Source organism: Protopterus annectens, chromosome 2.part0 (genome assembly GCF_019279795.1).
Source record: "Protopterus annectens isolate FY-2018-M chromosome 2.part0, PAN1.0, whole genome shotgun sequence".
Lineage (NCBI taxonomy): Eukaryota > Metazoa > Chordata > Ceratodontiformes > Protopteridae > Protopterus > Protopterus annectens.
In genome coordinates this window covers 440,820,034-440,842,920 of record NC_056728.1, presented here as the reverse complement: position 1 = coordinate 440,842,920, position 22,887 = coordinate 440,820,034, and the positions used below count along the sequence as shown (strand labels likewise).

Below are 22,887 nucleotides of genomic sequence, written 5' to 3'. Positions count from 1 at the left end.
TGGATTCTGTGCAACATGTGCCAATATACCCTTATTTGAGCTATGATTCTGGAGACCCATTATTGGCCCCCATGCATTGGATGAGCTCATGTCATTGCCCCTGACATTGGACTGGTTTATTGTGATGATTCAGAGTAGTCCTCTGCTGCCTGCAGGTGGCCAAGCTTTGATTTCACTCTGCTCAGACCTGCCCATCTGTAATGACACTGGCCCTTTCTGTCTCCAGCATTTGTGGTTTCAGGTCCTGTACTAGCTTTCTCAGATGTTCATCGTGTTTCACTCCTGTAGTCATTACACTTGGGTTATCCTGCCATCAGGCAGTCCTGGAGTCGGCCAGAGTTTCAAAGTCTTCGTCCGGCGTCGGTTGCTGTCGCTTCTTCCCTGACGTCAGTGCGCCAGGGGTATATAAGATGAAGCAGACACCATTTTCTTCAGTCTTTCTTGCCGCGTGGTGCCCGAAGCAAAAGCAGTTTGCAAGTGCCGGTCGGCCGACTCCTGAGATTTCAAATTTGATTTCAGATCCGAAGTCTTCAATAAAGCTTAGTACCCCGTTGGAGAAACTTTTTCTTGCCTCAGACCGATGTCAGTAAAAGTTAATAATTGCATTTCTTGTGGGAAGCAAATACCTCATAAGGATTTTCATTCTTACTGTATTCCATGCCTAGGCCCAGATCAAGACGTCACTAGTTGTCTGTTTTGTGCTAGATTTAACAAACGCACTGTTAAACGTCAGTTTGATTTTGCATACCATTATTTTGGACGAAGGTTTAATTATACCATGCCGTCGGAGCAACCGAAGACCGGAATTCACAAAAAACGCAACGATAAGGACAGGCATCCGAGGCCCAAAACTGACGACAAAGCCTCTTCTAGGCCAGTCACCGGTTCTCATTGAGGTGCTTTTGCAGCCCCTGACACCCGCTACCTCAGAGCCGCAGGCCGCGACCGACTCCCATGTGGAGTTGCCTAGGCCTCTAGATACTCAAGGTGTTGGGCCTATGGAGACTAACCCTTCAGATGGGTCTGGAGCCACTGAGCAGGCTTCGGCTTCTGAGGGTGTTTTCAGACCTACACAACTTACCATTGCAACTACAGCCAAGTCTAAAGCAACTTTAAAGACAAAGAAGCAAGTACAGCATTCACCTTGACAGGCCTCCATGCCTAAAAAGCAGATGCTCAAAATGGGCGAAGACTTAATTACTCTGATCAGGGGTACCCATCCCCCTCCTGATAAAGGGCCTAGGCAGAATACAGACTATGATTCCTCTGACAAGATTTCTGTATATTCTGACTCCTCTTCAGACCAGGGATATTCCTTACCCCCCTATGAGGACTCTGATGCTGAAGAATCTATTCCTTCAGCCTCTCCTCCTGAGGATTACTTTTTTGGGGAAACTTTACACACCATGAGGGAGCATTTCCACTGGGAGGGCCAGGATTACTCAGAGTCCAAGAAAAGGCTCAGAGACTTTATTTTATTGCCTCAGCACAGGCCCCTTGCTATTCCGCCAGTGTTGGATATTGTGGACGATGTGTTCTCTGAATCCAGTTTAAATACAGATTCTTTACCCCCTGCTCCAGTCAAGCCAGACAGGTACTACAGAGTCCCCTGACTCACACAAATTTCTTTATAAAAGCCATGCTGCTGACCCAGAAACTATTTCCCAGGGTCCTAAAGGGGTAAAGGCCTCCACAGCTAAAAATCCATTTCCCTCGGACAGGGATTCCAGAGCATTAGACAAATGGGGGAAGAAAGTTTACACCTCTGCAACTTCAGCAGTGAGGGCTTTAAACTGCCAGTTTAACATGCTTAAATATCAACAATATTTACTGTCTCAGTTAAAACAGAAAATGAGTACAAGTGCAGAACAACCTGATTTTAATGAAATGCAGGATTTATTGCATGCAGCTGAACAAGTGGGAAAGCATACTTTGCAATGTGGTTTTGATTCATTAGAAGCTTCTTGTAGAGCAGCAGTTACAGGATCTGTGATTCGAAGGCATGCTTGGTTAAAGGAACAAACCTTACCAGATCATGTCAAGGCGAAATTATTAGATGCTCCTTTACAGCAAGATATTTTATTTGGTGTTAAAGCAGAGGAGGTATTAAAGAAAATGGAGGATAAGGCAAAATCTATGCAAACAGTAAAGGATTTCTTACAGGTACAGCCACCAAGATTTAGCAGAAGTTGGCCTACTAAAAATTGGTCCTTTCCAGTGTCAGGCCACAAAGAGACAGATACAGATGCCCAAGAGGCAGATCTCGGCCCCAAGGATCTTACAGACCACGACAGTGGGGTGCTTCAACACCCAAAGGAAGTGAGAACAAGTCACAACCTTACAGGAAACAATCTCAATGACTTTCCCCTTACAATGCCAAACTCTACCCTGTTGGCAGCTCCCTTAGGGGGAAACTAGCACTTTTTCACAAAACTGGCAAACAATCACTCAGAACAAATGGGTGCTGAATATTGTTTCTCAAAGTTACAGGTTCCACTTTACCAAGGCTAAAAGGAATGCCAGACCTGCCACAAAATCAATGGGCAGAGGCACAAAAACAAATTACAACCCTCATGGACATGAAAGCTATTCAAAAAGTACCGCAGCAGGAACAAGGACAAGGTTTTTACTCAAGACTGTTCCTGGTCCCCAGAAAGGACAAAGCCTGGAGACCCATTTTAGACCTTTCCACTCTTAAGTACTTACCTGGATGTTCTGAAATTCAAAATGTTGACACTACAGCAGCTCCTTCCCATGTTGGGCAAGAAAGCTTGGCTTGTTACTTTGGACCTCAAAGAGGCAGACCTGCATGTCCCTATCAGGCAAAATTGCAGAAGATACCTCAGATTCATAGCTGGTTCAATGCACTACCAATTCTCTGCACTGCCCTTTGGCTTATCTACTGCACCCAGGGTCTTCACAAAGTGCCTGGCACCAGTAATTGCATTTTGCAGACAAAAAGGAATTCAAATATATCCATACCTGGACGACTGCCTGATTCAAGCAGAGAGCAAGGACATTCTTCTAAAACATCTGGCGTTTGTAAAAAAGTTAAGTTGCGTAGGGTACACAGTAAACGAAAAGAAATGAAAACTAGTGCCCTCACAAGAGAAAATATTCTTGGGTGCCAGCTTAAATACAATGGCCCAGATGGCTTATCTCACGCCAGACAAACAAGTACAACTGACTCAGTATTTTCTGTTGATGGCAACGAAGTCCCAACTCCCTGCAAGAAAAATTCTGCAGGCCTTGGGATTCAAGGCATCCTGCATACTTCTAATTCCATATGCCAGACTGCATATGAGGAAATTACAATGGTACCTAAAAAGTGTTTGGACTCAACACTCTCACAGCTTGGAAACGGTAATACCACTAACTCCCTGCCTGCAACAGGAGTTTCGATGGTGGGCACAGGCATGTCACCTCAACAAGGGTCAGCCTTTCACTCTACCCACAGCCAGGCAGACTTTAACAACAGATACCTCGGATTACGCCTGGGGAGTACACATGGCAGGAAAATGTATTCAGGGCAAGTGGGCTGCAGACCAAATGCATCTTCACATCAATCAAAAAGAGATGTTGGCTGTACAAAATGCTGTAACAGCTTTCAAGGACCTTCTGCATCCAGGACAGTTATTATTAAAGACAGACAACACCACAGTAATGTGGTACATAATCAAACAAGGGGACACTCATTCTTACCCCCTATGCAGACAAGCCATGACCTTGTGGAACACAGCTCTAACTTATCAAGTCCATCTGCAAGCACAATTCCTGCCAGGAAAGAAAAATACTCTGGCAGACGACCTAAGCAGAAACATCATGGATCCTCATGAGTGGAAATTAAATCCACAAGTTTTCAGCATGATAATGCAAAAATGGGGGTGCCCTGGCATAGATCTCTTTGCCTCCCCACTGAACTGCCAACTACAAAAATTCTGCACAAGGACTTATCACACACAAGCATGGAAAGTGGATGCTCTTTCATTCAGCTGGAAAGGCCTACACGTTTATGCCTTCCCTCCTCTGCCTCTCCTTTCGAAGGTTCTCCTAAAAGCCAGACAAGAAAAACCACAGATGATTCTGATTGCTCCAGACTGGCCACGCCAACATTGGTACCCAATCTTAAAGAACTTAGCTCAAGGCTCACCTTGGATTTTGCCTCAAATTCCACACCTTCTTACTCAACAAAACAATGAGATCCTGCACAGTCAGCTCAAAACCTTATCCCTGGCTGCATGGCAGATTCATTAGCCAAGCAGGCAACACCTCTCGCTAAAGCTGTTATGGATGTCATTTTGGAGGCCAGGAGGCCTAGCACCAGGAAATCATATTCAGAAAAGTGGAAGAGATTCTGTGCCTGGAACCAGGCTCAAACCCTTGACCCTCTTGTCCCTAACATACCTCAGATACTACAATATTTAACTGAGATGCTGGGCAAAGGACTATCCTTCTCATCCATTAAGATTCATGCTTCTGCCATCTCGGCTCATTACAACACAGATCCTCCTATTTTCTCTCATCCATTGCTAAAGCAGTACCTCAGAGGGACTAAATACATAAGACCGCCCCGGAGAGCACCAGCATCTACTTGGGACCTCGACTTTTTCTTGGAAAAACTCACTTTTGACAAATTCCGGTAATAACGGCCACACAGGTAAAAAATGCGCTCTCCAAAGCTAAGAATACAGCATCCATGGGACCAGATGACATCCCGGGCTGTGTACTACATGAACTACAATATGAACTGGCACCTCACCTAAGTGTCATGTTTAATCATAGCCTCACCTCAGGTTTCGTGCCCACTGAGTGGCGCAGAGCTACAGTTATCCCACTCCACAAGGGGGGATCCACCTTGGATCCCAGAAACTACTGTCCCATCATTCTGACAAGCCTTATCTGCAAGGCCATGGAGCATATTATCATGGAACTTATAAACAAAGACATTGGCAACCTTCAAACACTGGACCCCACCCAGTTTGGGTTCATAAAGGGCCGATCTTGTCTCCTGAACCTGATTGACTTCTTTGAATCAGTCTCCAGAGACATGGACAAGGGTAAGGTAGTTCACACAGCCTATCTAGACCTTGCCAAGGCCTTTGACACCATCCCCCCACTCTGGAATCCTAGATAAACTTACTAAGCTGGGCATTAATCCCTATGTCACCCAATGGGTTGCTAACTGGCTTACTGATAGAACCCACACTGTAAAAGTAGCCGACTCCAAATCCAGCTCCCACACTGTAAAAGTAACCGACTCCAAATCCAGCTCCAGACAAGTGACAAGTGGAGTACCTCAGGGTTCAGTCCTGGGACCGCTCTTGTTTGGCATCTACTACTTTGAAGTGCAAGCCAAAACTAAGGGACTCTGGATAACAAAGTTTGCATATGACTGCAAACTGGGAGCCATTATTGAATCCCCAAATGATGTGGATACTCAACAAAAGGGCCTTACAGAAACAGATGCTTGGTGCCAGAGCCATGGGCTCAAGCTCAATGCCAAGAAATGTATAGTTATCCCCTTTGGGGAAAAAACATGTATCCATTAATTACCATATAGGTGGCAGTATACTAAACACCGAAAGTGTGATAAGAGACTTGGGGACACAGGTGGACAGTGGTCTCACCTTCGATAACCACATCGCCACAACAGTCAGGAAATACTTCTGTGTGGCACACCATCACTAAGGGCTTTTCATCCAGAAAAAAGGAGGTCATTGCCTCACTGTACTCATCCCTCATTAGACCCATTATAGAATACAATGCCCCGTTTGGTATGTACCTCTCAAGACATCTGCAGCAACTGGAAAGGCTGCAGAAATACCTCACTAAAAGAATCACAGGCCTAAAGCAGATGCCCTACGCTGACCACCTTAAAAAAACTCCAGCTATACTCTGTCGCATATCGTCTACTCAAGAGGCGATCTCTGCTTAACTTATAAGGCCATGTCAAACCCAGAGCTGTTGGACATGCTACACTTAAAGAAATTTATTTATTTATTTTATTTATTTTATTTTACATTTGTTGACCGGGCTAGTCTAGCTGGATGTATGTCCATTGTCTATTTTCAGTAGAGGCCCGGGGAGAAAAGCTCCACAGCAGATAGATGCAGCTTGATATACATGTGTAAATATAGACATAAAGGGATATTAAAAAAAATACGTTTAGTTATACATGGTATGAAAAGTCATGCAAGTCTAGCTTATTTACATTACATAACAAAAAAAGAGAGCCATGAGAGAATGACTTGCACATTAGGTATGTAGAATAGAAGGAAGAAAACAAAAGGACATTTTTGACAACAGTGTTTAAATGTAGAAAAAAAAAGGTTAGTTATGATATAAGTAGATTCAGCCAGCGTTAGTACATGGACACGGCCATTGCGAATTAAGGAAGATTTTTAGATGCTTTTTGAAGAGAGGGGTAGATGAAAGGGATGTGAGATTACTAGGAAGTTTATTCCAATGTATTCCAACAGTGTTAGTAAATAGAGAATCACCTGATTTATTGGATTTTAGGGTAGCGGCTAGTAATTTATTGGCAGAGTGAAGGGTGCTTAAATTTTTATAGGGGTTGATTAAGTTACAGATTATGGGAGTATTTGTAGGGTGATGCAAGATTTTGTTGGGTGATGGTTAGTTGTTGGAAAAGAAGCTGGTTTTGAAGTTCCAACCATCCTAGTTTATGTAAATTTTGACAGTGGTGAGTACGGAATGTGGACCCAGTGGCAAACCTGGCAATGTTATTGTAAGCGGTGGCCAGCTTGTTTTGATTATTTTTAGATAGATTTGTAAAAATTAGGGAGGCATAGAGAAGTGTGGAGAGTAGGTGAGTTTGGGCCGTAGTAGTCCTGGCTACAGGTGTAAGGAATGGTTTTAGCTTATAGATAAATCCTAGTTTTCTATTTACTGATTTGATGGTTGAATTTATGTGCGAGTCAAAGTTGAGGTTATGGTCAATAGTTATGCATAAGAGTTTGGTAGTTGGGTCTGGTACAATTACAGTGCCATTTTTTGATGCAAGTGTGAAGTCAATAGGAGGAGACTTCTGGGTAGGGGTAAACAGTAGAAGGTTTTTTTTTTTAGGGTTAAGGAGAAGGCAGCATTTAGAGAACCAGTTTTCCACTAAGGTAAATACTTTCTGGGTGTTGGACTGAAGTTCAGCAGAAGTTGCTGCAGCACAGATTAGGGTTGAGTTGTTGGCGTATTGAATACAGGTGGTTTGTGGTATAGATGTTTGCAGGTTATTGATAAAAATAGAAAATAGGAGGGGCCCCAGAATAGAGCCTTGTGGGACTCCCTGTGAGATAGGAAGTAAAGTAGATAGGTTGTTGTCCCAGTGTCCAGGGAAATCCCAATCCCTCAGAGCCACATGCTCCAGGGATCTAAACCTTGTCATCACAATAAATAAAACATGCTGGAGGGATAGGTTCCTGACCCAGAGACTCCCCAGACTCTGGAATAGATTGCCCATACATGTAAAGCAGCGTGCCTCTTTGGTCCTCTTCAAAAGGAACCTTGACAGTTGGATGGGAGAAAGGAAATTCATCCCGGGGATCACGTCAGTCGCCCTGCTAGACAGGGGTCCAGGGAAGTAAATAGTGTGGGAAGAATTGCCCAGGGAATTGTTATGGCTAGGCTTGTATAGGCCCTAGGGCTGATAGCCTAGTACCAACCTATGAACAAACCATTTATGCCTAAGGTGGTATCCAGTGTGGCTCTTAACCAAACTATTCACTTGCCAACATTTTATCCAAACCTCCAGAATAAAGGGGAGATAATTCTCCATTCCTTGGATATACACAGACAATTACACTTCTGCTTGGACAAAACAAAAGCTTTCAGGAAAACTGAGCAATTGTTTGTATCCTATGCTGCAAGATCACAGGGAAAGGCTATTTCAAAGCAGACCATTTCATAGTGGATAGGACACTGTATCCGGTTCTGCTACACACAGCATGGGAAGCCTGTACCATCTAACATTAGACCACATTCCACCAGGGCAACTGCAACTTCTACTGCCTATCTTAGAGGAGTACCTACCAAGGACATTTTGGAAGCTGCAACTTGGAGTTCAGTGCACACATTTACCAAGCATTACCACTTGCCTCTTTACTCCAGATCCAGAGCTGGCTTTGCCACTGCAGTGCTGCAGGGCCTCATAGCCACACCAAATCCTCTCTAGAACCAGCCACCCTGACTCAGCTTTGGGATTCTTCCCAAGTGTTAATGACTGCAGCAGTGAAACACGATGAACATAGTACAGTTTTGTACCTACCATAAATGTAGATGTTAGAGTGTCTTCACTTCTGCAGTCCTGGTTACCCACCCGCCTTACCCTCTTTCTTAGCTGGGTCTTATCTATAACTATCTACACTATACTTTCTATGTGGTGTATTTGCTGGCTACTAAAGGTTATGTTTTTACCTTATGTATGTTTTGTAAGCAATATGTATTGCCTATCCTTTTGGGGGCACCTGACATCTGGGGCAAGAAAAACTGAAGAAAATGGCATCGGCTTCGTCTTATATATCCATGGCGCACTGACGTCAGGGAAGAAGCGACAGCAACCGACATCGGACCAAGACTTTGGAACTCTGGCCGACTGCGGGACCACCTGACGGCAGGATAACCCAAGTGTAATGACTGCAGCAGTGAAGACACTCTAACATCTACATTTATGGTAGGTACAAAACTGTACTTTCCCATGTGTCCCACATTGATTCCAGTATGGTCTCACCTGACACGAAATAGGGCAGCTTTGATGGAATGACGTCAATAGTACTAGGAGCAAGTTACCCAGACAAAGTTCATTTTAGGGGATCTAACATCACTCTCCATGTTCTACAGATTGTTTAGGGGTCTGACATAAGCTGTCTGGGAGATGGGTTTGCACTGCGTTGGGGTGGATCCATTACAGGCATTGCAATCTGCTATGATGCGGGTCCCTACTAGAGTAGCATCCATGTGCCTTTCACCAGAGGCTCCAGGACATATAACCTCAGGATAGGTTAACTTCCAGTCAGCAAACATTTTCTTGTTAAAAATCGTATGTTTCCCAGAGAGACTGAGAAAGCAGACCAGAAAGACTGACTGCATTGATTCTGTCATGGGAGAAGATGAGAGGTCATATTCCCTCAGTGACCTCAGAAGACCCATGTATTTAATAAGAGTTTACAGATGATGAGAACTAAAACTAACTAGCACTTACAAAGTATTCTGTCCTTTTAGAAGAGACTACAGGATGCTGGAGTCACCAAGCATCCATTTTGGCGATCCCTCCTCTTCGTTAACATCATTGGAAATGCAGTAAAGGTTGTTAGGGCCACAAGTTCTGAGCTGTCAAAATCTGTTAAAATTGGATAGAATTATTTAGACAACTACCAGACTAAAACCACACTGGAGAGGAATCTTGCTCTTCACTTGACAATCTTCCCATTCCTGTCATCAAATAAGCCATGACTCTGAACAGGCTGGAGGAAACCCCTCTGTCCATTATTTCATCACTGCAGCAGTAGTCTTGGCTGTAATAGTTATATTCTGCACATGATATAACAAATGACCAGCCTCCAGAGCTTAAGGAAACCTTTCATGAGCCCAAACTGTGCTTACATTTCCTAGAGTGTTTTTATTTCTTTTACTTTTTTCCCCATGTCTGAAGAATACTTCAGATTTTTTTTTTTTTAATTAAAAATGTCAGAATGTTGCTTACAGAGCATTCTTCACTTCTGGTCAGAGTTATCAGAGAGAAACATTGCCATCAGTGAGAATTTGAAGGCTTTGAGGAAAAAGTGATCATGGCTTGAATGTGGGAGCTAGGTGCATATTTAATGCACAGGTTGCTAGAATTCTGATTACTTTCTCCTCCTTGCCTATTTTAAGTATGTGTGTGCTTGTGTATAATGAGCATGAATGCATACAATGTGTGTATATATAACTTGCATATCTATTTGTATTCATGTTACGTACACGGTCTGTGTGTGAGTGAGTGAATGGACAGGCAATTGGCGAATAGGTCAGGTGCCACTATCCATCCACAGAAGACTTCACTTTTGCTGTAGTCGAGTATGGCACAATCTTTCTGAATTCCTGTTCAAGTTTGTAGGATCATAGGAGGTTACCAGGCTAATGGCCTTGGGGCCCTTACAAGGCTAGCCAAGAGTTTATCACTAAAAAGAAACCTCAGTTAGCACCTGCCGTCCCTGTCTGTGACGGACACAGGTGGAACCCCTAGGACAGATTTGTGGTTTTCCATCCACTCATCAAGGTTGTGCTTGAAGAGTGTCAGTGAGGTGCTCTTTTTGATGTTTTTGGGAAGTCTATTCCAGAGACAGGGCAGCCTCTGGGAAACAGGCCTGTCTCTCCAGTAGGTTTTTGTTGATGTCTCATATTAGATTCAGGCATTTTGAGTGGGTAGTACATGAGGAGTTAGACTTGCGGATATGGAGCATCTCTAGTAGGGCAGAGTCTGAGATTGCCTTGTAGGCAAGAAGCAGATTACCCCTGAGCAGTCTGATTGACACCGAGTAGAGTGATAGTGATTTGAGCCTGTTTGCATAGGACAGGTGTTGGAGGCCATGGATTCTCTTCATGAAGTATTTCAGTGGCCTTTCCAGTTGATCCAAATGTTTGGAGAGGTACATCCCAAATGGGGAGTTATACTCAATTGTTGGTCTAATGAGGGAGGGGGTATAGAGAGATGATGGCCTTTTTTCCGGATGCAGTGTCTTTACTTACGAGTTGAACTAAGTAAAAGGCTTTTCTGACCACTGCTGTTACATGATAGTTGAATGTGAGGGTATCAACCTGAATGCCCAGGTCTGTCACCACAGGTTGTGTGCTTAGGGGGCTGCCATTGATGTGGTAATCGGTTTGGGTCATATTTTTGCTGAATGGTATGATGGTACATTTTTTTGCGTTCAGCTTGAGGCCATGACTTCGGCACCAGTCATTAGTTGCTGTGAGACTCTCGCAGTATGTTAACATTAACATAATTTGGTGAGTCAGTGACAGTACCCAGCTTAGTCGTCCGCAAACTTGGTCAGCCACAGGCCTTTTGTCTTTGCCTGGATCTCTGAGAAATAGATGCCAAACAGCAGTGGTCCCAGGATAGATCCCTGGGGAACTCCACTAGTGACAGGTCTGCTATCGGAGGTGCCTATTTTGAATTTGGGGGTTCTGTCGGTGAGCCAGTTAGCCCACCCACCTGATGAGAGAGGGATTTATTCCAAGTTGTTAACTTTTCGATGATGCCTGAGTGGGGGATTGTGTCAAATGGCTTGGCCAAGTTAAGGTAGGCTGTATGCACTGACTTTCTCTCATCCAGGGCCTTGGTGTGACAGTCTCAAGGAAGTCAACCAGGTTCAACAGGCAAGATTTCTTAGTTTGTATAAGTGAGTGATTGTGTGGAGGCAAAACCCCCCACGTAAAGAATTTTGTGCAGTTTTTTTATAGTGTCCAATTCTTTAAGTACAATCATAAATGTGTTTATGTAGAAGTTTTAATTTTTTTAACCGTTTTCATTCCAATGGACTATGTATTTCATGAATATCTGATGTGATGAATTATGACATTATCATTTGTGTTGGCAGGTAAACCAATGCTGACGTTGCTCTTTATAAAGAGATTATTCAATATTGTAGGTAGCTGAACTTCTGTAGTCCAAGAGACTGTAGCATTTTTTTTTGAAAAGTGAAAGAAATGCTTGTCACACTCTCTCTTGAGTCATTTAACTGAAGTTAGTTTATTATTTCTTAAGTTTTACTGTGTTATTAAAGGAAATAGTATTTTTGTTAAAAAAAAAAAAAAAAACATTAAAAGTTGTTTGCCTTTTGAACCTTAAAACTGTATTTTGCAGTCTTTTCAAGCCAGGTAAACATTGTGAGTAATCTAACCCTGCTGAATTGCTAACTTTTGTCATTTTGTTCTCTCATATATATATATATATATATATATATATATATATATATATATATATATATATATATATATATATATATATATATATATATATATATATATATATATAGATATATATATACATACATACATATATCCATGAGTGGATGTATGTGTGTTTTTGTGTATAATGAGTTTACATCCAAATAATGAAAGGCAAAAAGAAAAAGTGGAGTCTAAAGAAAAAAAAGGACTCCCATTCCATCCTACAACTCCTGCTACTTGTATACCAACTCCAAGATTACACAACAGTGAAGAAAAGTATAAATCATCAACCTGAACAATTGTGCAGTGGCAGGTGCCACATACAAAGCTATTCAAAGCAACCTTAAACAATCATCCTCCATGACAAGTACCCCCCAACAAACGAAAAAACTTGACCCATATTCCAAACCAAAATGTAAGCCAGCAAACTGTGAGGCTGAAAAATAGTTTTATTCAGTTAATGCTATGCACAAACAAACAAACCGGTTTCGGATGGTATACAACACAGCCTTCCTCAGTGTAAAATAAAATCCATTTCAGATAGTCTTTTATACATGCACTTAATTAAATTAAGGTTGTATTTGAATGGTCAGAATTGTTCATTTAATCCAGGTGGAAGTAAACCACCCAGTTTAACAATCCATTTTTTTCTCCTTTGTGTCAAGAATGGAATGCCCCCCCCCCCCCTGCTTTGTTGGATGCATTACCTTTCATGATATCTGTAATCATGAAACCAAACTTGGCAGATGAATGTTTTATAGAATATTTATATAAAGCACTGCTTGATTTTTTTTTATTTTTCATGTCACTGGTATGTTCAGAGATTCTCAGTCTTAGTGGTCGTGAAGTTTGTCCTGTATAGAAAGAGCCACAGCTGCATGCTGCTAGATATATCAGCCGTTCGCTACTGCAATTAGCAAAAAAATTAATGTCATAAACTGCCACAGTTCTTACTTGTGAATTGTTTGGATTTGAAAACCTTATTACAGTGAGTGCAGTGTCTACATGGGAAGCATCCTGTGAGCACCTCACCCGTTAGTGCAGTTTGGACCTCTTGAAATGGTGTCCTGGAATGTGAATGTTTATAATAATTCAAATGGGAAGCTAGATTTCTCCCTTTATGAAATGAAAAATGGCATCTGTCTGATAGAATATTAGTTACATTATGATCGCTCTGTAAAATATTCCAGTGTCTCTGTACACTGTTGATTAATAAATCAGAATTCCTACCATAAGTGGTCACTAGTCTAATGGGTGCCAAGTTTTGCTGCTCCTGTTGTTTGTACGTCAAAAGGTCTTCCCTCTTAAATTTATTAGCCCAGTTGCTGACCTGAAGAACATGTCCCATCTGATATCCCCTATCCCTGAATCTGTGAGTCGCATCCTCTCTATATTCCAAACCCCAGTGCTAACCAAATCTAAAAAAAGAAAAAGAAAAGCTATGGTACACATCGCTCAGGGGTGATCTGTGTCTTGCCTACAAGACCATTCCGGACCCTGCCCTACTAGAGATGTTCCATATCCGTAAGTCTAACGCCTCACGCACTACCTACTCAAAAGGCCTGAATATAATACACAACATCAACAAAACCTGGTGGAGAGACAGAGTTGCCTTTTAGAGGCTGCACCATTTGTGGAATAGACTTCCCATACATGTCAAACAGAGCACCTCGCTGATCCTCTTCAAGCTCAACCTTGAGTGGATGGGAAACCACAAGTTTGTCCCAAGGGTTCCACCTGTGTCGCTCACTGACAGGGACGATAGGTGCTGACTGAAGTTTCTTTTTGGGAATAAACTCTTGGCTAGGCTTGTAAGGGCCCCAGGGCCATTAGCCTAGTAACCTCCTATGATCCTATCTATGAAATGACAATTCACATTTCATTCAACCAAATTGCAAATCAACGCACCCATCAGTAACCTGTGTGTGTGTGTGTGTATGTGTGTATATATATATATATATATATATATATATATGTATATATAATATATATATAGGGTACACTGCTTTTTTTATAAAGTGATTTTGTTTAACATCTGTTTATGTGACCATATTTGGTAGACAGGTGTGTGAGATCACAAAATTTTTGTTTTAAAAATTTTACATGTGCCAGGATTGTGCTTACATAGTACTGTGATTGCCACAATTTCCTCGTTGTGCAGTTTTCTTTTAGAAAGTCAGCGTTTTTGCGTTGAGTAATTTAAGATATTTTTTACATACATACACACACACACATATAGTATACATGTATGTAATGTATGTGTACATGTATGTTTTCAAGACAGGAAGGGCTGTGCATGGTACAGCTATTACCTTACATTTAGAGGTGTGTTAATCTTACAGTCCATGAGCCTGTAGTGGTGTCTGTAACATACCATTCTTATAGCATGGATATCTGTATTTTTCCAGCTTATTTAGTGATTAGTCAAATATGTGTGACAGTTGCACATTTTATTAATATATTCTATTGCAAAATAGTTCCTTCACCCAGTTTAGCATCACTTCTGTTGCCCTCTTTGGTAACAGCATCCCATGGCATGGTGACATACAAAGTGGCATTTTTTTGTTCTTACACATCACTTGCAGTAAGTACATCTGATGATGGTGTTGTTACCAAGGTATAGAACTGTGGCCCAACAAGAACAGGTGCAACTTTGCTTTGTTTTATCCAGACTTCCTGCTGCCAGCATTTCTAATCTAAAACAGCTTCTTCCTATCTTTTTTTTAGACTGTGGGTAATTAAACAGTTCTTGCCTCTGTTTAATTCTGGGAAATTCCTTTTATTGCCTGGACTGCTGTCACTGCAGTTTCCTTCTTCAGTTATGCATGTTGTGCACTTGCCCATTTTCTTGCAGCTGAATTAACCAGCCATACTTAACCTTTCACTTTTTTGGTCCCATTGTGACCATCAAGCCCTCCTCCCTGTGGGCAAGTAAACGGGGAAAAGAGTTGTCATCCATGCAAGGATCAGGGTTTTTTCCTTTTATGACCTTTTAACAGCATACACATGCTTACTGAGCTTTCTTTTCATTGGTGTAATGGGCACAGTTCAGGATTGTCTCCCTTACACGAGGGACATAAACCCACAGACAACCCCACCTTCTGGCAGAGTGTATGTTTTCTTGCAGTCTTCACTGATTAAATCAGTGCCTTTGTGTGCCTTCGATATTCAGCCTCCCCTGCCCAAAAGAGAAGTGGGCTCAGCACCTTTTTTTCTGCACTTCCCTAACCATGCCTATTACCTCTTTTTTCATTTCTTGTTCAACTTACATTAACTTGTAGTTAACATATTTAGTTTATTATCTGCTGTGCATTTTGGCCAACCAGCATCATCCTTTGAATTGTATGTATTCCCTTTTGATCTGCTTATCCTATACAAATACTTTATGAAAAATACCATATTAACTACCCTTTATACTTGAACATGATAGAGGACGTATGTAGAAGTGTTTTTTTTATTGTTGCTCATCAACATTGAGCCATGAGTTTTTCTACTTCCATTAGTATCGAAGGTTGCAACATTACCCAGTAATCTCTATGAACATGTTCTTTTTGCATGATCTAGCAGCTATTCTTTCAGATGTGTCTCTGGTTGCACATAGTAAAAGTACCCTAGGCAGCAGTATGGTCTTAAAGTAAATTTGTACATTACCACAGCCATTTGTGGACGTATTACATTTAGCGTGCTATTTGTTTTATTTTATATAAACATTTTTATTAAGTCACACGATGATACGGGGACATATGGATTAATATAAAAGTAAGCAAACAGTAGTAAATTTATTTTGTGAACTATACACTTTTCTTCAACAACTGTCATTAACTCAGACTTTATCTAAATTGTTCAATTCCTTTCTTTCCAAAAACTCTGCTCTTTCTGAACATTAATCTGCATGTGTTGTTCCCACAAATTCCATTTACTTCTATGTAGTTTGCTTTTTCCTTTTTTTAAGGATCCCACCTTGTTGTTTTATCTCCTTTTACAGTAGTCAGTACCTCCGTTGCAGTTGGTTTAGATTTTGATTACCATTTTCTAGTAATTGCCTTTTGGCATATTAATCTAAGGCCTATGTACCAGCTCAAAAAAATAATTTCCTTTGTTAGTGATTAGCTCTCCCAACATTTCTGAAAGATCACTTTGTAGGGAATTTTTAAATCTGCTTACTCATCACAATCCCAAATACCTCTTTCATGCCATACATTCAACATTTGCCATCTTCCTGAGGAAAAAAATTTCTTTTGTTTGGGATTTTGAAATGTCTATGCAAACACTTCCAAGCAAAAACCTTAGACCTTTGGATTTGGTTGTGTACTTGGGAGCTTATTATTACCCATGGTGGTGGTGCTGCGGTAGCGTTGTCGCCTCACAGTAAGACGCTGTCCAGTTCGATTCTCAGCTAGAGCATCTTCTGCGTGGAGACATGTGTGAATGGGCGTACCTTCGTTGAAGGTTGTGCGTCAGGGCTGGTAACTCGGCACGTAAATATCAACTACCAATCATTAGCGGACTGGAGTTCTGCTGTGGTGACCCCTAACCTGGAAAAGCTGAAAGATGCAACAACAACTTGGGAGCTTATTACGGCTGAGTTTGGCAGAAAAGATTATTGGAATTGTGTGACAAAAAAAAAAAAAAAAAAAAGGCACGTGTTGTGTGGAGGTTCTGTTCATAGCAAGAAAAAGAAGACTCAAAGTAGAAATATTTGGTTATGTGTTAAAATGTGTTCTCACTTAAGAATGGTAACAGTCTTATATTTGAGTTCCCCTAAAATTATTCACTTGTGATAGTGCACAATTCATTCACTTCAAGGGACTTAAATCACAGGCAACTGTAAGCTTGACACAGATTCACTCAAACTCTTGTCCTGCAACTGGATTACCAGAGTTGGAGTAGCATTTTTGAGGCCATCCTCTGAGAAAGATCCTTTGTCTTGAGCACCTTTGATTGGCACTGAGTGAGGATGTGAAATGTAGACACGTCTGTTGCAAGAAGTCTGTGATCTTGCCAAAAACTATTTTGTTGCAATACTGCTACTCAGTGAGGTCTCGTAAGATTCACTATTTTGGAGTTTCATTCAAGTATGCTTGTGCCACAAAATCTGCCAGTGTGTCTTTAACACCAGCTGAAGTTAGATGCTATACAAATTATGTGTTCCTGACTTGGATGGAGATGGAGGAATGGCAGATCAAATGAAGTGTCATGGAAAGTATGTACGGAGGAACAAGCTAACTGAACAGGAGGGCAAAAAAACTGAGAAGAACATTAACGGACAACCCATTGCAGAGGTGCAGAGAAGTGCATATGCAGAAAAGAACAGTCTAGATAACTACTAGGAAGACTGTACCATTTCGGAGTGTATACGGGTTACTACATTAATAATTTTTATTATCTATTGTACATTTTGGCAGTCTTCTTGTATGTATGCTGTAAGCTGTATGTTAGATTATTACATGATGCGTAAGAAATTAGTATTACTTCCCACACCAATAGTTTGTGTTTTAAAAGAAAAAGTAAGTATAATATTTAATGGTCTATATGGAAATTGGAAGAAAAATTACCAGTAGAAAATTGATGGTGAAAGATCCTCCTCTATACTCAGACTTTCTTCAACTAACTACATCTAGTAGTCAAAAAAGAGATGACAACCTTGTCATCTAAATCCAGTACTCTTGAAGTGTGGTCAAAGGTTTTGTATTTTTTGGAGAAATGTGAACAAAAATGATTATTTGTAGTTCTGTGGTCTATTTTAAATCTGTTGTCATATTATATTATATTGATCGTGAGTAGGAATTATTAATAGTTATCTGGGCACGTAAGGTAAATATTGTAAATAATTACTGTTATGTTCTTTAATGTAAATTTTCAGTCTGATTATATTGAAAATTGATATGGTTATTTAGAAAGTTTTTAAAGGAGTACAAAAAGTGTTACATTTTAGCATCGTGCTGTCGTATTTGTGTTTAGCAACTGTTACCCAATTTGAAAATATAGATCTGTTGTTTATTTCATTAACAAAATATCTGCCATATAACCAGAATTTCATTATAACCTCTAAGAAAAATCATGCTGAAGGGAATTATATTTTTACATTTACAATAATCAAACCATATTAAGTTCACGTTCATCTGCGCTTCATTTTGGGTGGGAGGTTTCATTCTGGAAGCTGGTGTATAATTTCAAAACTTCTGGCTTTGTACATCAGACAGAGTGGTAGTCAAGTTTTAGGTGTGCAAGTGTCTGCTTTATAGACAATGAAATAACATATATTCACCCCCCCCTTTTTTTTTTTTTTTACTCTGCCCCTACCTCATTGACTGTAGAGCATTCCCTTTCCGCTCATTCAGTTGTGCAATTCATTCCCCTGGGAAGTGAGAACCCTGTGGCCTCTTAATTCCTCCTGGGTACAATTGTCAATCAGCAGAGCGCATCCCCATCTTTCATGTTGTGACTGTGTTTTTTCTTCTTTAAGCCGTAACCCCCATATTGCATGCCCATTAGATCACTACATGGTTTGCAGTGCAAAGAGTCAATGAAGACAATGCCATTCACTTCTGCAGGTGAAGTAACCCCTCAAGACTCCCTGCCTCCCTAAAGCTAGTGCTATTGTGAAATCTCTGGTCTTCACTGGGGATCCTGATAAAGGAATGTTTGCCCTGGTTGTGCACCCCTACACCCCCCCCCCCCCGAGGAAGGTGAGAAGGCATTGTCTCATCATTCCTGTTTTGCCCTTGCCAGCTTCTCCTATATTGGGGCTGCTAATCAAACCCATGATCTGTGTGTCATAGTTAGAACTTTATCAGTCTGTGCCATGGAACTGGCATAATGAAGGTTTAAGTTGTTATAAACATGAAGATCCAACCTTTGATATCTGAGGAAACTGTAAACCAGTTGTGGCTAACCTGTTAGGGATGGAGACCGAGATTTCATGAACAGCTGCATTTTTTTTTGTTTTACAGATTGTTTGTTGTGTGAATTTATGTAATGTTGCTTAGGTTATATAATGTATAGCAGTATATGTGAAGTGTAATGTTTGTAAACGTGAACTTGTTAATATGGTTTGATTATTGAAAATGTAAATTTGCCCATCTCACAAGTGATAATTCAAAAAAAAAAAAAAAAAACTAGTGATATGGGCTATCCTACCAGCTTTCAGTAAATTCATAAAGAAAATTACACCAAATCTTCACAGTGACCTCAACTTTCCAGGTAAATCCTTGTGATTTTTAACTGTTGAGCAGTGAGAAAAGCCTATTTAATTTTCGTGTTGAATTTGTTTTTAATATATCACCAGCTAGCCACAGTGAACCCCAGAATTTTATACAAGGCAATTACATGTCATTTTGAGTGTGTGAGGGGAAAGTATTTCCTTTCTGATTTTTGAGTCGCATTCCCTTTCTGTCTAATAGGAGGATCAGATTTTGAAATAGTGCTCTGATAGCAACAGGATCATTTACCTGTACGCAGAGACATGGCACAAGGAAGAGGTTTACATAGACTTGTCATAGCAAATGGACTTCTTCCTTACAGGCCAGTGACAGGGATCTAGATTCTTTCATAGCTCTTATTCTTAGTGTTTTGGAGTATTCATCCTAAACTTGAGTCGAGCCTTAACTTCACCTCCGGTAATGTCCACATGATAGCCATATAGAGTTTTCAGCAATGTGCTAATTTCTTCTCTGTAGCTTCTCTTAAAGTATGCAAAACCTTCTTGAGGGACGCATCCTTTTATTAGAGCCTGCTTCCTCTGTGGAGTAAACATATAATGTCCTCCTATTCTCACGTTGCAGTATTTATAACTGTAGGGAGGTTGCTGCCTGCAACACTGGACGTCCAGCCAGTATACCAAAGTCTTAGCATTGGGGTAGCTTTTAGATGCCTGGCTAAGTAAGCTCAACCCAATCTTAGTCTTTAATAATGCCTCTAAAGATAACTTATGCTATCTTGTTGTAGCAATAGCAAAGGATGCTAAGTCAGTCATTGTGACTTAGTATATTTTGTGTGTGCATGCTCTCATGCATACATAAATTTATAGATGCACACTCATGCATGTGTCTGTATATATAGTACATCATATATATATATATATATATATATATATATATATATATATATATATATATATATATATATAAATATTCACACGTATGGATTTATATCTCTGTATACACACACGCATATACAGAGAGAGCAAGAAATCCATATGTGGTGCACACACCATCAATCACAGTGTTAATACGTATTCCCTAGTTGTATTTCATTTCTTTGGGAACTGCTTTGATTGATGATTCCTCTGCACGATTTATCAACTACTTGTATTGTGTTACTTTATATCTGACTCGCATATTGTCAGCGGTAGCATGGTAGTGTGTTTCTTTAGTTGCAGTTGTACAACTGTGGAGTTACTATATTTAAGTAACAAGATTAGTGGATGTGGGAGCAAAGTCCCATATACAATATTTGCGACTGGTTTGGTACGTGGATTGATTTCAGTCCTGTGTTTTGAGTGTTTGTGTATGCAGTTACAAAATAATTCTGTGCATTTCTTTTGTGATAGTGTGGTGTATGCGCCTTATCTCTGGTGATAGTGTCCATCTGTGTGGGTAGGTTTTGAAAGAGTCACCCAATCAGACTGTTAGTTTGCCTTTTGCTATAGAATGTGTTTTGTAACTCACATTTTTGACATTGTGACTTGTCGGTGAGTTTTGTATGCTATACTGATGTTTGATTAAGTACTCTTTCACTGTAAAGAAATAGTGATTCCCTGCACGTATACACGTGAACTCCTCCCACTTAATCATGCCTGGCATTACTTTTCTTTCAAGTCCAAAGAAGTCACTCTGTCTGATTTTTGGAAGAATACTGATAGTACTGTACATTTGATGTCATGTGTTTATTACTTCATCATTGAGATCTTTAGTATCTACTCCTGCATACTTGTTTCTTGTTTAAGAATGTGGATATTGTGTGTGGTTGTACTGCAGTACCACACACAACTCTAAAGTGTACAGATTTTTGCCTCATATTTTTGGTCTTTTCCTCATAACATTTTTTTTGACAAATCACTGGGATGATCTAAGAATTAAAGTCACTAAGTAATGACGTATTTGAGTTTCAGACTTCATATCCTTCAGAAAATGCATTGGAATACAAATTCTGTTATAGCAACTTTAATGAAATGAAATAAAACCGAAAAATGGAGCCAAATGACTATAAACTTCACAACTTTATTTACTACATCCACAGCAAGTGCTTTCATCCACTAGGGACTTCTTCAGACTGCATAATGTGTAAGAAACAATACAATCACATTAAATAGTTATGACACGTCTTCCTTTTTAAAAAGGCAGTAAATTATTTTCTGTCATTCAGCCCAGGTGGATGGCAGGCATTCAACCTGACCTGCCATTCATATTCCCTCAAACTTAATTCATCTTTTGCATCAAATGTTTGGTCAGCATTTGTTATTTCATCTAAAACACAAAACTTAAAATCTACACTACATGCTTTTTCTATGTAATGCTTACTAAGAGCTTTTTTCTCATCTTTCACACCAACTGCATATTTATGCTCATACATTATTTTGTAGAGCTCCCTTGTTGTCCGCCCAACATAAAAAGCTTTGCAGGGCATGCATATAATCAGGTAAACCACATACCTAGACTTACATGTATATCTACCCTTAATATGCACAATCATATCCCCCAACTTTACATCCTTCAAATCTGTCAACAATAAATCACACAGGTTGCATTTGCATCATTTATACATTCCAGGATTTGAAAATATCTTTTATTATCTAACTTATTTTGAAATAAATTTTTGAGACTCGTGCCTCTTTTCTGCACAAAAACTGGAAAGTCTCCTATCTTTGAATTAATTTCTGAACTACATTTGAGAAATTTCCAGTTTTCTCTGACCATGCTTTTGACAGTATATGAATCCACACTAACTTGCATGGAGGTTTTAAAATATTTTGCATCCTTATTACTCACTACCCCATTGCCATTCTTTCTTTTTTCCACCATTTCTTTGAAACAACTTATTTCATCAACTGGATAACCTCTATTTCTAAATTTGTCACACAAATTATTACATTCTGTTTCAAAATTGTCATCTGTTAACTGGTGTACTCTCATCAGTTGCCCTTTTACAATATTGTTTTTTGTTTTTTTCGGATGCATACTATCATAATGCAGATATGAATTATTTTGTATTTCCTTCTTATATATAGTAGTAACTAATCCCCCATTTTTCTTGGTGATCTTTAAATCTAAAAAATTGATAGTATCAGCTTCAAATACAAAAGTAAACTTAAGAAATGTACATACATTATTTAAATACACCAAAAATTTTTCTAATAACTTTGTATCCCCTCTCCAAATTAAAAAGGCATCATCAATAAAACACTTATAAAATGCAATATTTCTCATAAAAATACTGTTGAACAGATGACATTTTTCCCATCCCTGCATAAAAATGTTAGCATAGCTGGGTGCCATAGCAGCACCCATTGCTACACCATTAACTTGCCTGAAAAGCTTTCCTTTAAACTCAAAAAAAATATATAATTGAGAATAATGTCTAGCTTTTCCATTAAAAGACTCACCATATTAAGAAAATTTCTTAGACTGTAATAATTCTAATCTTACCACCTCCATTCCTTCCTCATTGGGAATAACAGTATATAAGGATTTGACATCGAGTGACTAAAAAATCACTTGTTTCAACTTTTACATGACCCAGTAATTCCTTGAAATCAAACGGATCCTTTATATATGATGACCCCATACTGGCAACAACCTGAAGGTGTCTTTCAACAAAAGTGGCCATGGCTTCAGTTTTGCTACCACTACTGGCCACAATAGGGCGCATTGGAGGTTTGTCTAAATTTTTATGAACTTTTGGCACGCCAAATAAACTAATTCCGGGAGATTCAACATACAGAAG

At 39.9% G+C, this 22,887-nt stretch overlaps 1 protein-coding gene across 1 annotated transcript in view; it reads left to right on the top strand.

Annotated features, from left to right (window-relative positions):
* Positions 1-22,887, top strand: part of LOC122793121 (guanine nucleotide-binding protein G(q) subunit alpha) — a 2,223,046-nt gene that overhangs the window by 607,590 nt on the left and 1,592,569 nt on the right. The gene's annotated exons all lie outside the window — the stretch shown is intronic.